Below are 17,960 nucleotides of genomic sequence, written 5' to 3' on the forward strand. Positions count from 1 at the left end.
CAGCTTCTGTAATCTCAGAATCCTCCGAAGAAGTTGTAGAGGAGGAAAGGCATACAGAAGCTGATCCAGCCATGGAAGGGAGAAAGCGTCTCCTGACAGAAAATCTTTCGGATTTCGAGAAAAGAATAGGTTGCATTTTTGTTCTCTCTGGTTGCAAAAAGGTCTACTTGAGGTTGGCCCCACAGCTGAACTATCTGACTGAAGACTTCTTGGTTTAAACACCATTCTCCCTGATCCAAATGGTTTCTGATTAGATAATCCGCCACTTTGTTTTCTGTTCCCTTTAAGTGTACTGCCTTGATGAAAGGAACATAGGGAATGATTAGAGAAAAAAATGTCTGTGGCTAAGGACATAAGATTTTCTGACCTTGTCCCTCCTTTCCTGTTTAGGTAGGATACCACCATGGCACTGTCTGAAGATTTTTACTCCCTTTTCTCGTATTTTGGGTAGGAATTCTCTTAAGGCCAACAGAACCCAGTGGTCCAGATGGCGACCAAAATGGTCGCCAATGCGACCAGGAATTTACAAATGGCGATAAGACTTTTAAGACTTTGCGACTTGGCCTACCACCGCGATGCAGCTTTAAGAAAAAACAAAACAAAAAAAACTCCCTTCAGCAGACGCACCACGCTAGGCACATTTGTTAGAAGAGCCAATCCCCCGACATCCAGCGAGGAATGGGAGGCAAGGACCAGTGGTATACTAAGGAAGGGGGGTGGTCTGCCCCGGGTGCCGACTCTCAAGGGGGTGCCAGAAGCAATGAGCGCTTGCATCAATACAGATGGAAGCGCACATTGCTGGAGCGCTGGGAGCTGTGGTCCTGTAACTCCCCGCTCAGCTCCTCGTGCTCCTCCCCTCCTTCAGGCCGGCGGTGCACAGAATGGTGAAGCAGGAAGACTTCTCCCCGCTCCACCATTCAGCCTGCAGACACAGATCGTGCTGCCAAAATCTGCATAAGCTCCGCCCACACAGTGCTGCAGCGCAATCTGTGACTGCAGGGAAGCGAGGTATGCGAGCTTCAGGAACGGGACAAGGTGAGTAGTTAGTACTTTTTTTTTGTTTTTGTTTTTATTACTATGGAGGGGGCACAGAGGGCTTTATTACTGTGGAGGGGGCACAGAGGGCTTTATTACTGTGGAGGGGGCACAGAGGGCTTTATTACTATGGAGGGGGCACAGAGGGCTTTATTACTATGGAGGGGGCACAGAGGGCTTTATTACTATGGAGGGGGCACAGAGGGCTTTATTACTATGAAGGGGGCACAGAGGGCTTTATTACTATGGAGGGGGCACAGAGGGCTTTATTACTATGGAGGGGGCACAGAGGGCTTTATTACTATGGAGGGGGCACAGAGGGCTTTATTACTATGGAGGGGGCACAGAGGGCTTTATTACTATGGAGGGGGCACAGAGGGCTTTATTACTATGGAGGGGGCACAGAGGGCTTTATTACTATGGAGGGGGCACAGAGGGCTTTATTACTATGGAGGGGGCACAGAGGGCTTTATTACTATGGAGGGGGCACAGAGGGCTTTATTACTATGGAGGGGGCACAGAGGGCTTTATTACTATGGAGGGGGCACAGAGGGCTTTATTACTATGGAGGGGGCACAGAGGGCTTTATTACTATGGAGGGGGCACAGAGGGCTTTATTACTATGGAGGGGGCACAGAGGGCTTTATTACTATGGAGGGGGCACAGAGGGCTTTATTACTATGGAGGGGGCACAGAGGGCTTTATTACTATGGAGGGGGCACAGAGGGCTTTATTACTATGGAGGGGGCACAGAGGGCTTTATTACTATGGAGGGGGCACAGAGGGCTTTATTACTATGGCGGGGGCACAGAAGGCTTTATTACTATGGAGGGGGCACAGACGGCTTTATTACTATGGAGGGGGCACAGAAGGCTTTATTACTATGGAGGGGGCACAAAGGGCATTACTAATGTGAAGGGGGCGCAATGGGCATTTCTACTATGGAGGGGGCACAGAGCCAGAGGGCATTGCTACAATGAAGGAGCACAGAGGGCATTACTACTGTGAAGGGGGCACAATAGGCATTATTACTATGAAGGGGGCACAGTGGGCATTATTACTATGAATGAGGCACAATGGGGATTACTACTATGACGGGGGCACAAAGAGGGCATTACAACTGTGAAAGGGGCACAGAGGGCATAACTACTGTGAGGGGGGGGAACAATGTGGGCATCACTACTGTGAGCGGGTACAATGTGGGCATATCTACTGTGAGGGGGCACACATCGGTACAAAACTACTGTGAAGGTTGTACAATGAGAGCAATACTACCGTGAGGGGGTACAATTTTTTTTTAAGTATTGGAGAGGGGGGTGCCAGAGAAACGACGCGCCCCGGGTGCCAAACACCCTAGGCGCGCCACTGGCAAGGACGGCAAGCTTGTAAAGTACACAAGTACAATATTCCGCCTTCCTAAACACTTCTGCATCCACATAGTAAATTGGGTAGTCTAACTGGCTGCATACCATAGCTGGTACTTTATCATGAGGCCCCTGTGCTGTACCCCCTCCCCCGGCTTCCTCCCTTCACAGCACACTTTGCCTCCTTCTTGTGGAGACCACGCTGCTCTGAAGATTTCTACCTTCAGTGCAGACAACGTGGAGGCAGGACCACAAGAGACAGGCCCTCACCGAAGATCATGAAGCAGGGACCATAAAGCACCACAGGGAACACAGAAGGGCTGAACCAAGGACAAAGCCCAGAGAACTTCTTTAATAAAAGTTAATCAATAAATTATATATATATATATATATATATATATATATATATATATATATATATATACACACACACACACATATACATACATACATATACACACACACCCCAGGATGGTACTATTGAAAAGTAGAACTCAATCTAGTGTGAACGAAGGTTTATCTGCCCAAAACAGAATTAAATCAAAAGTATGCAATCAATTTATATTTCTACACTGAATGATCTAATCCAAATTAGCTCAGAAGGCCCTTCACTTGAGCCATTTAATCCTGAGCCCTGAGTAAGATGCTGGTTTGGATCTAAAAGAAAGAGGATGCCTCATTCCACAGGATGGCCAAGTGACACTGACATTTTAACAGTCAGTCATTTTGACTGTTTATTGGGACCAATAAACCCTACATTTTGAACTATCCAAATAGTTTTCATCAGTGATAAAAGTTCAAGCTTTTAAGTTCAGTTGTAAGAGGACCAAATGGAATGAGAAGGAGGAGAGAGAGGAGGGACACAGCACACAGTAATGCCTTAGGCTACATGCACCCAAACTTGTTTCTGCGTCCGTTCCGTTTTGTTTTTTTGTTTTTTAGGATGCGGACCTATTCATTTCTATGGAGCTGTTAAAAAAATGCGGATAGTCAACCGTTTGTTTTCCACGTCCATTGTCCGTGGTTCCATTCCGCAAAAAAAAGAAATAAAATAGAGCATGTCCTGTTCTTGTCAGTTTTGCAGACAAGGATAGGCATATACAATGGATCCGCACTGGAACCGCTCTCCACTCCCTCATATTCTGGGAATCCTGACTCTCTGTTGAACTCCACACCCCAAGCCGAACCCCCCACTGACAATAGGACCCCACCCAGTCGGACTGGCATCCGTGGTGATGGTTATTTGCTCCTGTAGATCCCAAGGGAAACCCCCGAGTCAGATTTGAAGGTTCCAGCCACCTTGTTAAGGATTGTATCACATGAGGGGTGAGAGGAAGTGGGGCATCCAACTGGGACAATGATCCCTGCCACTCTTTTAGAATCTGCCATTGAAGCGTCCTGGAGTTAAACAGGGCCCAACTGACAGCAGGTATCATGGAGGTAATTCTGCCTAAGGCCTCATGCACACGACAGTATTTTTTCACGGTCCGCAAAACGGGGTTCCGTTGTTCCGTGATCCGTTTCCGTTTTTTTGTTTCCGTGTGTCTTCCTTGATTTTTGGAGGATCACCAGACATGAAAAGTGAAAAAAAAATCTAAGTCAAGTTTGCCTTGAAAATGATAGGAAAACACGGATCACGGACGCGGATGACAATCTTGTGTGTCTCCGTGTTTTTTCACGGGCCCATTGACTTGAATGGGTCCGCGATCCGTTGTCCGTGAAAAAAATAGGACAGGTCATATTTTTTGGACGGACTGGAAACACGGATCACGGACGCGGATGACAAACAGTGCATTTTCCGAGTTTTCAACGGACCCATTGAAAGTCAATGGGTCCGCAGAAAATCACGGAAAACGGAACAACGGACACGGAACACAACAACGGTCGTGTGCATGAGGCCTAATACTGACATCCCTTGCCTGATAGTTCGATCGTTTGAGGCTAGCATCACACGTCTTCTCTTATTTTAGATATCTTGCGCTGAGGGAGGATGCAACGTAGCTTCACAGAATCCAGTATCAGTCCTAGAAACGCACATTTTTGGGAAGGGGTCAGGTTTGACTTTTCCCAGTGTATCTGCCACCCTAGTTTTTCTAGAATTTCTATTACTTCTAGAAGACGAGAGGTTAGAAGGTCTTCGGATTCTGCCACCACTAGAAGATCGCCCAAATAAGGAATAACCAGAATGTCTCTTTCCCTTATGTGGGCCATAACCTCTGCTATCAGTTTTGTAAAGGGACTGGGGGCCTGAGATATTCCAAACAGAAGTGCTCTACATTGCAAATGATGAACTTGGCCTTTTATGGACACCGCTACTCAGATATTTTTTTTAATCTGCATGAATTGGGATGTGATAATAGGCATATTTTATGTCTATGGTAGCCATGACAGTCTTTGAAGAGATGTTTTAATGCGGACTATACCGATTCCATTGAGAATTTTTTGTATTTTAGGTACTGATTTAAGTCTCTCAGGTTTATAATCATTCTGAATGATCCGTCTGGCTTGGGTTCGAGAAAAGAGACAAATAAAAACCCCTCTCCTTCTCTGAGTCTGGAACAGGAACAAGAACCTTTTTCTTTAAAAGGGAAAAAACTTAGTGCCAAGTCTCTTACAGAATTTGGAACCAGATTTGTAATTTTTAATCTTCCCAGTGTGGAAGAGATAAACTCTAGACGAAACCCGTCTTTTATAATACCAATAATCCAAAGACTTGCCGAAATGTTTTCCCAAGACCCAGAAAGGAGAGAAAGTCTTCCCCCCATGGGACAGTAACCGTCATTGTTGACCAGCCTTGGGCCCTGAAGTGGATTGGGTATTAAAGAGGAATCCCTTATCCTTCCTACCTTAGTTTTCTTTCCAATTATTCTGCTTTTTGTCTGTTCTATTGAAAAATTTTCATAGGACAGGAAACAGGAACAGGTGGTATAGGGTCAGAGCCCCTCCTTAAGAGCTCTCCACGAAAGTTCCCGTTTCCTGTCCTGGATGGAGGCGGTCTCTGAAGGGTGCCGTCATGGGCGTAAGGGAAAAATTATTGCATTAAAAGAGAGAGATCACTCTTAAGCAGCTATGCTAATGGTCAAAAGTAAAATGTCTAGAGGTTTCAGAGATGCTGTATATCACACTTTCTGAAATGAAAGATTGTAAGCCCTCATGTACAGGTTCCTCTCTCTTTCTGTACCAGTTTAACTCGTCTTGTTCATGCTTACTGCAATTGTCTGTATTGTGTATGTATACCCCTTATCATATGTACAGCGCTATGGAATGAATGGAGCTTTAATAATAAATAATAATGAAAAAGTATTTCTTACAGATTTATTGGTTCCTGAAGTGGGTGGAGCTTATGATGTGTCCCGTCTCATAATGCTGCAGTCATATTATAATCAACACTTACTGAATACTCAGCAGTCACACGCCGGTCCTCCCCAAGGGTCTTTGACTGCAGCAGTGGTATACAGCACACCACCATAAAGATAGTCAGGGAGGATTAAAGTACAGCACTAAAGGTGCATTTACACAGCCTGAAAATTGAGCAGATTATCGAGAACGACCGTCCCTGTGAGCGGTCATTCCCAACAATCTGGAAATGTAAATGTGCTGCCGATCACCAGATGAACGAGCAAAACACTCATTCATCGGGTGATCCTGTTGCTCCACCAGGCACCACCAATCATGAGATCGTGTGGCCTAAACAGTGATCTGCTGCTCAGAAACAATGATTCTGTATGAGGATGAGGGATCACAATAGCGATCCCTTGTCCTCATAGCAGCAGTCTCCTCCACTGAGCGAGCATCCGACTGTCGGGGAGAAACGCCTCCTTCCCGACAATAGCCGCTCAGTCGGCCCGTGTAAATCCAGTTTAAGGGTACTTTCACACTTCAATTGCCGGAACTGCCTGCCGGATCCGGAAATCCGTATGCAAAATGGATAGCATTTGTTTCCAGATCCGGCTGACAAATGTATTGAAACACCGGATCCATCTCCGATGTCATCCGGAAAAACAGATTTTTCACATTTTTAAAGGTCTGCGCATGGATCCGGTTTTCCAGAACACTTGGTACCGGATCCGGCATTAATACATTTCAATAGAAATTAATGCTGGATCCGGCATTCCGGAAAGTGTTCCAGAATTTCGGCTGCAGTATTTTCTCCGGCCAAATACCGCAAGAGTGACTGAACTGAAGACATCCTGATGCATACTGAACGGATTGCTTTCCATTCAGAATGCATTAGGATAAAACTGAAGCGTTTTTTTTTCCGTTATTGAGCCCCTGTGACGGAACTCAATACCGGAAAACTTTAACGCAAGTGTGAAAGTACCCTAAGGTATTGAACTGCAGAGTTTAGATTGCTGGTGTAGACAATTAGTAGATTTCTTCCAGTGGCGATTGCACCACTGGACCATGGCCCAGATTTACTAGTCGTAAAGATAGTGTAAACTTAGACAGTTTGTCTAGACGTGCTCCAGATTTATTACAGGGGCTGAGGCTGGATAATAAATCTAGTACAGGGATAGACACTTTTCACTGACTCTATACCAACTATTGGTTGGCTTACTTTTTACACTGGAATTGTGGCACAAAATGGCACATCTTAGGCTCTGCCCCCTTTCCCATGAAGACCCACCCCTTTTAACTAAGCCCCACCTCCTCCTTCAAGCATGTCGGGGAAATTTTTTTTTGTAGAAAACCCTAGATGTGCCAAACTAGGTAACTTTTTAGAGAAATATTTGGTGCAGACTCATTAGTAAATCTAAATAGCCGACAACTGAACAAATCCTGAACAATTCACCCCATATTATCATTTGCCAAACAGTAAATGCAGATTTAATAGATACGCGGTAGCTCAGTGGTTAGCACTGGTGCCTTGCAGTGCTCGGGTCCTTACTGTGAATCCAACCAATCACAACATCTGCATGGAGTTTGTATGTTCTCCCTGTGTTTTTAAGGGATTCCTCCGTGTACTCCTTCATTATAAACACATCCTGACAGGTAAATTTGGGATTTAGATTGCAAGCCCCATGGGGGACATATGCATACAGACAGTGCGTATGTGTACCTTGTCGATTTTTCAGCAGATGATCGTTAACGGTTAGGGATCATCTTGCAGTGTAATACTGCCATTGATTGCCCAATCATCGGGCAATCCAAATCCTTTGACATGTTAAAAAAATATCGTTTGCAGGCGGCAGATTGTGGTGTCTAATCACGATTTGCCGCCGGCAAACCACTATACAGCGGTTGCACAGCAGCGGTCTTCTCCGCTAGTGAGCAGGCGATTGCCGGAAGGGAACGCTTCCCTCCCGACAATCGTTAGCCACGTCGGGAGTGTAATACAGCCTTTAAGCCTGGGTGACACATGCGGTGACCCGGCTCAGTCTCCCTCCAGGAGGAAGACTGACGCTAGAACTGATACCACTCTATGGGATCGTTCATATTCATATCACGCACGAGTTATGATGCCAGTATCTAAAAAAGCAGCAGACATGAAACTGCTTTTTCGGTCTGCTATAAAGCAGTCTATAAATTGCCAGATCTGTGCACTGTAGTGCAGTACACGTACATCAGTTGTGTCCAGCAAGACATAGCTGATGTATGTGGGCCCGGCCCTACAATTCCTCGTTCTGATCCCCATATAACACAAGATAAAACCAGAATATTCAATCTTTTCTGGTCTTCTTACATATAACTTATCACTTCAATCACTAGATGTGACGTCTTAATTAATCTATCTTTAAAGAGTCAGACATCTAAAAAAAAAAATATGGAGTTCCATCAGAGTCCAGTGAGTACAGAAAGAGAGCGTCCTACTTGCCTCTAGCTACACAGGTGTGACCGTACATACACAGGGAGGGGCAGCTTGCATACTTCACACACCTCTGCTTCAAGTCCACCACGTAATGACAGGCCAGGCAAGTCTCCCCGCAGAACAAGGCACATATTACATAATTTCATAGGAGCTTCTGCCTATATACCTAGAGATACACAACGGATATGCACAGAGAGGGAGACTGACTGAAAACATTTCTAGAAGTACATGAATAGAACTACACAGCACCATGATGACACAAAGTATGGAGGTCTCCTTTAAGTTTCCCTTTTTATATCTTCCCATGTATATTCTGAATGGATAAAATGTGGACGGAAACAAGTATAACTAGTATAACTAGATCAATGGATCGAATACGAAAAAAGGACACCCATTTATCCAGGGATCTTTAGTAGGCATCTGCCGCCCCTCTGAACTGAGGTTTACAAACACATACACACCCACCAACCCCTAGAGAGATGTTCAAAGGAGATCCTAATTCCAGGGTGAAGCAGTGAGCACAAGATATTCTCAAGTCCTGTCGGGCTACATTCACTGGCGACAAAAATGCACTCTTAGCACCTTCACAAATCAGGCATATAGACGTTATAGTCACTTACCCATCCATGGCCCGGAGGACAAGGAAAAGAAGGCAGAGGAGAGACAGGCAGAGAGCAGAAGAGACCAGTGCAGAGAAGAGGGAAGAGGCGGAGGAAGGGAGATGATTGAAGAGGAGGAGGGAGGGCAGGAAGAGAGGTGCCACTGGAGGAGAGGAGGTGGGGAGTTACCACTTTAACAGCTTCAGTGCCAAAAGAGCTACACACTCACTGACAGCAAGTAGGAAACTCAACAACACATCTCCAGAGCCATCAGGAGCCTGAAGACTCAAACACAAGACAGACCAACCTACAGAAACATCCTTCGCATGAATGCCAGGAGTCAAGACTAGCTTGATTGAACTTAACAATAATAAGGCTACTTTCACACTCACGTTTTGGCTTTCTGTTTGTGAGATCCGTTCAGGGCTCTCAGAAGCGGTCCAAAACGGATCAGTTTTGCCCTAATGCATTCTGAATGGAAAAGGATCCGCTCAGAATGCATCAGTTTGCCTCCGTTCAGTCACCATTTCGCTCTGGAGGCGGACACCAAAACGCTGCCTGCAGAGCTTTGGTGTCCTTCTGATGAAACTGAGCCAAACGGATCCGTCCTGGCACACAATGTAAGTCAATGGGAACGGATCTGTTTTCACTGACACAATATGGCACAATAGAAAACGGATCCGTCTCCCATTGACTTTCAATGGTGTTCAAGACTGATCCGTCTTGGCTATGTTACAGATAATACAAACGGATTCGTTCTGAACGGATGCATGCGGTAGTATTATCTGAACGGATCCGTCTGTGCAGATCCATGACGGATCCGCACCAAATGCTAGTGTGAAAGTAGCCTAATAGTTGCAACAGAAATATAGAATAACACTACAATATAATATCAGTAATATATAAGAGATTAGAATTATCATCAGAAAAGCCGATTTTGCAAGCACTTCTAATAAATCAGTCTTATAATGGTACAGTTGGACTACTAGGGATTTGTATAATTCTCTAATACAATCCTATCACTTGAATTGTTCCATATACAGTATGCAGGTATGATGTGGATCGTAGGTGGGCGCAACTGCAGGGAAAATAAATTCTTGGTGGTTACTCTCCCCACCAGCATCAGCAGAAAACACCAAGGCTTCTTTCACACTGGATTGTCTGGCAGGGGAACAGCCTGCCGGATCCGTACTAACGTTTGAGCACGTGCGCTGCCGGAAGTGTGCTCCAGACGGGTCGGAAATGCGGCCACAGCGTGGCATACATGCCGGGAAGCCAGAGCGGACTTCCTGCAGCACACGTGTGCAAACGTTAGAACGAACGCGGCAGGCAGTTTCCCAACCGGAAGAGCCTGCCGGACAATCCTACCGCCAGTGTGAAAGAAGCCTTACACAGGAAAGCACAATATACACAATGCTGTTGCAAAGAACTGATGGCAGAGGTCCCATGCATATGGCGATGCCATGTACGCGATTTTCGTGCGGTTTCCACACCAAAGCCACATGTATTACAGATTTTGTTGTGGATTTGCCGTAGATCTCCTAGTCTAGACAAACCCCATTTCTATGGGAGTTCCAGAGATAGCTGAGCACAATACTTGGTTATCTCTGGAACTCCCATGAAAAAACTGTGCGGCTGCATGCACACTAGACTGGCCACCCTTTTCATTTTGGAGGGCACTAGGGTCCCCATTCTCTTGATTGGGGGAGGTCCCATTGGCAGCACCCCCACCGATCTAACAGTTATCTCCTATCCTATATAGTCAACACTTTCTCTTCGGCGGTGGTTTGGTTCTCATGCTGCTTGTTTACAAACTGGGATACAGCATCTGACCATTGCAGCCACTGTCCTCACCGTCAGGGGTCCACAATCCTAGACAAAAATAGGGCATGCTTCTGTGGCGTCACCGTGGAAACCACTGATGTTTGAATACACACCTTAAGGTCTATAGATATGTGTGCTGTCCATGGAGACGACATCCGTGATTCACTGATGTGTGAAAGAGGCCTTTTAAAAAGGTTATACACATGAGCCTATTGCCAGTATTTGAACGCTCCCACTCAAAACTGGAGTGATTACAATAACATTATATTGGGGAGCGATTCCCCAGTTTCCAGAAACGCTTTTCCCATTAACTCTCAGATTTTCAAAGAACTTCTCAGGATTTTCTCAGTGTCTACTATTAAGGGTCCATTCACACGTTGGAACGGGTGCTGACCTATTCATTTTCAATGGGGCCGCAAAAGACGCCTTGTGTTATCCGTAGTTCCGTTTCTGCAGCCCCGCAAAAAAATAGAACGCGTCCTATTCTTGTCCGCAACCACAGACAAGAAAAGGCATTTCTATTATAGTGCCGGCCATGTGCGGTCATAAGAGCTGTTTCACACAAGCGAGTCCATTGGGGGAATCACACTCAGTGTGTGAGCGAGATGCTCCATTCTGGACTTGCAGGAGTGCACAGCATTATCATGATTTATAATGCTGTGTGCCTCTGCTCAACCTTATTGCTACAGAATCATAGTGACAGCTTTATGTCAGCATCATTCTGTAGAAGTAAGGTCAAGCAGAGACACATAGCATTATAAATCAGTATAATGCCCTGCGCTCCTGCAAGTCCAGAATGGAGGATCACGCTTACATATGGAGCGCGATTCTCGCAATGATATCACTTGTGTTAAACAGCCCTAGCTATTAGACCTGTGGGAGTCCTACCACTGGGACCTCCATCGATTACGAGAACCTCGTACTACTCGGAGCCCCCAAAAATTAACAGAGCAGCAGGTCTGACACGCAGACTGACACTCTATTCATCTCTAAGGGGGTTCCAGAAAACTCTGGTAGAGATGAATGGAGTGGAAGTGTGCACACGGCAGGCTCTGTTCACTTCAAGGGGGTTGGATGAAGGGATTACAGGGTACCCATTCTCTTGATCTGTGGGGATCCGAGCAGTAGGACCCCCCCCTCCCCCCCCATCAATCTAATAGTTATCCCCTATTCTGTGGACAGGGGATAGTTTGTAACAACCAGAATACACCTTTAAGTACATATCCCCTTAAGAATGAGTTAACACAGAGGTGGTCTTTCTGTGCAGTTTTGCAGTTTTAGTGGTAAAAATGCCAGCTCCAGATGTCAGCTGAAAGTTTATGGGAAATATGAAATGCAAGACACGCAAGCGTTCTTTGCAACTGGCATTTTTGGTAATAAGGTGGGCTTTTTTTTCATCTCTGGCGCAGCAGGTTAAATATTATGGAGGTTTTTTTATTGCGTTTCTCTGTAGAAAATAAAATGTCAGGAAATGGTTTTGTTTTAGTGTACGAGAATGTATTTTAACCAAAAATATATATATATAATTATGAGAAGAGATATTTATATGTTTTTGACTTATCCAATATACTGTGTAATTACTTGTGATTAGAGAGTTTAATATGTATGTGCCTTTTTTATCATAATGTTATCCTTTTGGAGGAGTTTGCAAAGTTGACCACTAGGGGGACATTGGTAGATATGATCCAAGTCTCGGTAATGCTGCTAATGCTAGTGATAGGTCGTGTGTGATCATAGAGATACGATAATACACATCCAGCTCTGCAGTATACTTCTCCGTAACATTATACCATAATGGTACAGTGGAAGAGAAGGCCAAATGTTACATGTTTGTCGTGACAGTGTTACCAAGGCCATTGGGTCAAATCAGGCACCAGTGCCTAAGTGCATCTCTAGCATCAACACTTCATATATTAAAGGGGTTGTCCATTTTCAGGAGTAAACTGTACAACCCTCAAGATCAGCCTGCAGTAAAGAACTGGTAGATACATACAGGACAAGCTCTATTTACCTGACTGCAGGGGTGACATCACATTGACAACACATGAATGCTTGTCAAGCTCTAGTATGGGAGTGAAACACTGAACATAGGAGGGAAAGGGGAAAGGAAATAAGGCCTGAAAACTAGGGAAGGAAGATGGACACCTCCTAGTGAAAACCCTAATCAAAGCCCTGACTGACTACCAGTATGAACAGACCCCAGAGGTAGGTGAGTTCATACACAGGAATACCTAAAGTCCTATCTAACCCTAAAGGGCCCTGTACTAATGTCAGGACTGAGACAACCTGTACCTCCAAAAGGAAGGACGAACAGGAGTCTCCCTAAGGCCTAATACAAAACAACAAGGATATGCAACACATAGAAAAGCCAAAATACAATGGGAAAGGAAACACTTAACTTCCAAGAAGCTATGGCAGCACCAGGAATTTAGCCGAGATCCAAACACCAGCTATCCACAGGTCCAAGTGAAGTTATAAACCGCACAGCATTGTGGGAGAGACAACTATAAATAGGGAAAGTTAAATGACCACAATAGCAACACCTGGAGGTTAAGGGTGTGGCCAGTACCAGAAACAACACTGAGACCTATTGATCCACAAGGTAAACATGTTAACCACTTCCCTTCTGGGCCCTTTGCCCCCTTCCTGACCAGGCCAAATTTTGCAAAACTGACATATCTCACTTTATGTGGTAATAACTTTGGAACGCCTTTATTTATCCAAGTCATTCAGAGATTGTTTTCTCGTGACACATTGTACTTCATGATAGTCATAAATTTGAGTCAAAATATTTCACCTTTATTTATGAAAAAATCCCAAATTTACCCAAAAATTTGAAAAATTCGCAATTTTCTAAATTTCAATTTTTCTGCTTTTAAAACAGAAAGTGATACCTCATAAAATATTTATTATTTAACATTCCCCATATGTCTACTTTATGTTGGCATCATTTTGGAAATGTCATTTTATTTTTTTAGGACGTTAGAAGGCTTAGAAGTTTAGAAGCAATTCTTCAAATTTTTAAGAAAATTGCCAAAACCCACTTTTTAAGGACCAGTTCAGGTATGAAGTCACTTTGTGGGGCCTACATAGTAGATACCCCCATAAATGACCCCATTGTAGAAACTACACCCCTCAAGGTATTCAAAACCGATTTTACAAACTTTGTTAACCCTTTAGGCGTTCCACAAGAATTAAAGGAAAATGGAGATCAAATTTTTAAATTTCACTTTTTGGCAGATTTTCCATTTTAATCAATTTTTTTCTTTAACACATCGATGGTTAACAGCCAAACAAAACTCAATATTTATTACCCAGATTCTGCGGTTTACAGAAACACCCCACATGTGGTCATAAACTGCTGTATGGGCACACGGCAGGGCGCAGAAGAAAAGGAACTCCACATGGTTTTTAGATGCCATGTCCCATTTGAAGCCCCCTGATGCACCCTTACAGTAGAAACTCCCAAGAAGTGACCCCATTTTGGAAACTAGGGGATAAGGTGCCAGTTTTATTAGTACTATTTTTGGGTACATATGATTTTTTGATCATTCATTATAACACTTTATGGGGCAAGGTGACCAAAAAATTGGTTGTTTTAGCACAGTTTCTATTTATTTATTTTTACAGCGTTCACCTGAGGGGTTCAGTCAAGTGACATTTTTATAGAGCAGATTGTTACGGACGTGGCGATACCTAATATGTATACTTTTTCTCATTTATTAAAGTTTTACACAATAATAGCATTTTTGAAACAAAAAAATTATGTTTTAATGTGTCCATGTTCTGAGAGCTATAGTTTTTTTATTTTTTGAGAGATTTTCTTATGTAGGGGCTCATTTTTTGCGGGATGAGTTGACGGTTTTATTGGTACTATTTTGTGGGACATACGCATTTTTGATCACTTGGTGTTGCACCTTTTGTGATGCAAGGTGACAAAAATTGCTTGTTTTGACTGTTTTTTTTTTTTTTTTTTTTTTTTACGGTGTTCACCCGAGGGGTAAGGTCATGTGATATTTTTATAGAGCTGGTTTTTACGGACGCGGCAATACCAAATATGTCTATTTTATTTTATTTTTTCTATTTTTAATTTTTTTTTTTTATTCCTTACTTGGGAACTTTTTTTTTTTTTTTTACATGTGAAACTTTATTTTATTTAATTTTTTCAACCCTTTATTTTTTTTTACACTCTTCGTCCCCCATAAGGTCATACAAGACCTCTAGGGGACATTTGCTTCACTTTTTTTCATTTTTTTTTCACTGTTGATCTCTCCTGTAACTGGGGCTGACATAGTAGCCCCAGTTACAGGACAAATGCACCCCTAGAGAGGCTGTACAGCAGCAATCCAGCGCTGTACAGCCTCACAGCAGGGCTGATCGAGGTCTCTGAGAGACCTCACACAGCTCCTGCACACTCCGGTCACGGCGGTCACATGACCGCCGGGACGGAACAGGAAGCGCACAGCGCTTCCTTCTCTGCAGACACAGCGCTCGGTGAGCGCTGTGTCTGCAGCGATCCGGAAGGCAGGGACAAGTAGGAACTGTCCCTGCCTTGTCTTAGGGTTGCCCTGCTGTCACTGACAGCGGGCAACCCGATCAGCAGCTGCACGATTAGCGTGCAGCTGCTATTTCTGACAGGACGTTTTAAAACGTGCTGTCAGAAATAAACGTCCACCCATAGGACGTTTATAGTCTATGGGCGGACGTGAAGCGGTTAAATCAAACCATGTCTCGCCAGTCTCAAAGATCTCCTGCCACTCACTGTCGAGGGGACGTCTTAGCAGTGCACCTGACAAGGCCAGTGGATGGCTGCAGCAGTCACATGTAGTGGATTTGATCTCACTGCTACAGCTTGGTAAAAAAAAGATTCAGGCCATGAGAACCGAAGTGGTGGAATGGGATCTGTCAGTTAAGTACCTACCAGGACTTTACTGCAGGTGGATCCCAGGATTTTTCTGGTTTTCACCAGAAACCAGACAACCTCTTTGTGAGCCAATACATAGCAGTTCAACGGCAGTGTTGCTGCAATTTTTAGAATTGTTTGCCAAAACTGCCGACATTTTGCCTCAATTTTCAGAACACTTTGCTGAAACAAAACTGCAACTAGTGGTCTTGCATTTAACTCTGAAATGAACAATCATTATATTTATGTCAAAGAACTTGGACAGTGCACCTTATCCCTATCACGGGCATAATGAGCACATTGAAAATGATTAGACATGAGTGAATTCATTCATAAGAATGTATTTATCTCATCAAGCAGAGTTCTGCAGAGTTCAGTGCCCCCGAAGCTGAGGATGCCCCCCTTGCCACTTGATTGACATGGCTGGACATCTCTGCTGGCCCTGAGAATCTTGCACCCGAGTAGCAGAGCAAGCGTAGAGGTTTGCTTCTGCTTCCATAGCAGCGACTGTTCATCCACCTCTACGCAGAAGTCCTTGGAGCTGCGGCGCAAGTGCAAGATTGTCAGAACTAGCCGAGATGTCTGGCCTGTCAATTATGTGGCATGGGGTGCGTCCTCAGCTTCAGGGACACCCCATTGCAGGTACAGAACTCTACTAGAGGAGATGAATTGATTCTTACAAAATTGAATCACACTTCTCTAATAATGATTATTGTCATATCAGAATACATACTGGATGTAATAATGATATCTGTGGACAGTGATAATAAAATAGTGATGTCAGGGGTAAAAGTGCCCATACAGTTTGTTCAGACCACAGTTAACAGTGTAAGGCCTCATGCACACAACAGTATTTTTTTGCGGTCCGCAAAAAGCTGTTCCGTGATCCGTTTCCGTTTCCGTGTGCCTTTCTTGATTTTTGGAGGATCACCAGACATGAAAAGTGAAAAAAAAAAATCTAAGTCAAGTTTGCCTTGCAAATGATAGGAAAAAAACGGACGCGGAAGACAATCTTGTGTGCCTCCGTGTTTTTTCACGGACCCATTGAATTGAATGGGTCCGCGAACCGTTGTCCATGAAAAAAATAGGACAGGTCATATTTTTTTTGACGGACTGGAAACACGGATCATGGATGCGGATGACAAACGGTGCATTATCCGAGTTTTCAACTGACCCATTGAAAGTCAATGGGTCCACAGAAAATCACGGAAAACGGAACAACGGACACGGAACACAACAACGGTCGTGTGCATGAGGCCTAAGGCTGCATTCACATCTCAATTTCAGAGATCTGGTGCAAATGCCAGCTGAAACACCAAATTCATGATTTCTGGATGACCGCTGGACCTCATCACAGTCAATGGGGATCCAGCAGGCTGCTCTGTGCTGCAACCGCCTGCCAGATCTCTGAACTGAGATGTGAATGAGGCCTAAGTGCTCTCAATTGGGAGAGGGGAGAAAACCATTGCCAGACACCTCTGGTGGTGGCTTATCTCCAAGGAGACAACAAAAGGATCAGGTTTTAAAATTCAAAGCACCCAAAGGCCTCCAATTCCTTTGTCAGCTGATTTGCATCTTCATCAGGATAAAAAAAATGAATGATTATCAGCAGCTCATCTCCCATCAGGGATGTGCTGCTGGTAATAAATAGAAGTGAATGAGGTAGGAACAAGTGCAGTGTAATATGCCAATACAAATGAGAGAAGCTGCAGAAGCAATAATAAACCGCTCCTGTCTTCTCCTCAGGGTCCCTGTTGTGTCCGTCAGCGGGGACCCGACCTGCTCCTGCTAGATTGCAGGAGCAGGAGCTTTAATCCCAGCACTGATCAGCGCTGGGATTAAAGCGCTGTCTGCACATGTATATACGTGCTATCTGCACAGGGCATGTGCAGATAGCACGTATATACACAGTGGGCAGTGGGGAAGGGGTTAAAGATGGCATTTCCAGTATATTATACACTTACCAATATAGTCTTTGTTGATATTCTGTGCCATTTACTATATTTCATAAGCCACTTGTTACTCAAATCTTCTGTGCTGTCCACATAGAGGACCTGTCCATAAAATGGCTACTGATGGAGGCTCATGTGACCAGGAAAAAAATCACCTCCATGTGCTGTCTCAGTGTCATCTCAAAACACACTGCATCTGCACGGACCTCCCAACCATACAAGTGCAGATGACAGGTTTAGTGTATTTCAATGAAGGAGACAACACTTGGAGGTGATCTGTCTGGTCACATGACTCTCCATCAGTAGCCATTTTATGGACAGGGCCTCTATATGGACAGCACCAAAGACTTTGCATAAAAGGGGCATCCTTTATGAAATGCAGAAAATGGTGCAGAACAAAATTGCCATGTAATCATCTTACAAACACATTGGTCAACTCTATCCAGAAACCTTTTAAATTATTAAAAAACACAA

The 17,960-nt window shown here is 44.3% G+C and overlaps 1 protein-coding gene across 5 annotated transcripts in view; it reads right to left on the reverse strand.

Moving 5' to 3' along the window:
- PTBP3 (polypyrimidine tract binding protein 3) overlaps positions 1-17,960 on the reverse strand; it is a 184,501-nt gene that overhangs the window by 133,861 nt on the left and 32,680 nt on the right. Inside the window, exon 1 of one of the 5 annotated variants that reach the window (XM_040417310.1) lies at positions 8,829-8,898. The exons of 2 other annotated variants lie outside the window; for them this stretch is intronic. The gene's annotated coding sequence lies outside the window, so the exon portion shown is untranslated. Of the gene's footprint in view, positions 1-8,828; positions 8,899-17,960 lie in introns of those variants that run through there. 2 more of the 5 variants (XM_040417309.1, XM_040417313.1) reach the window with 2 other exon arrangements.

The sequence above is a fragment of the Bufo bufo genome, chromosome 2 (assembly GCF_905171765.1).
Source record: "Bufo bufo chromosome 2, aBufBuf1.1, whole genome shotgun sequence".
NCBI classification, from domain to species: domain Eukaryota; kingdom Metazoa; phylum Chordata; class Amphibia; order Anura; family Bufonidae; genus Bufo; species Bufo bufo.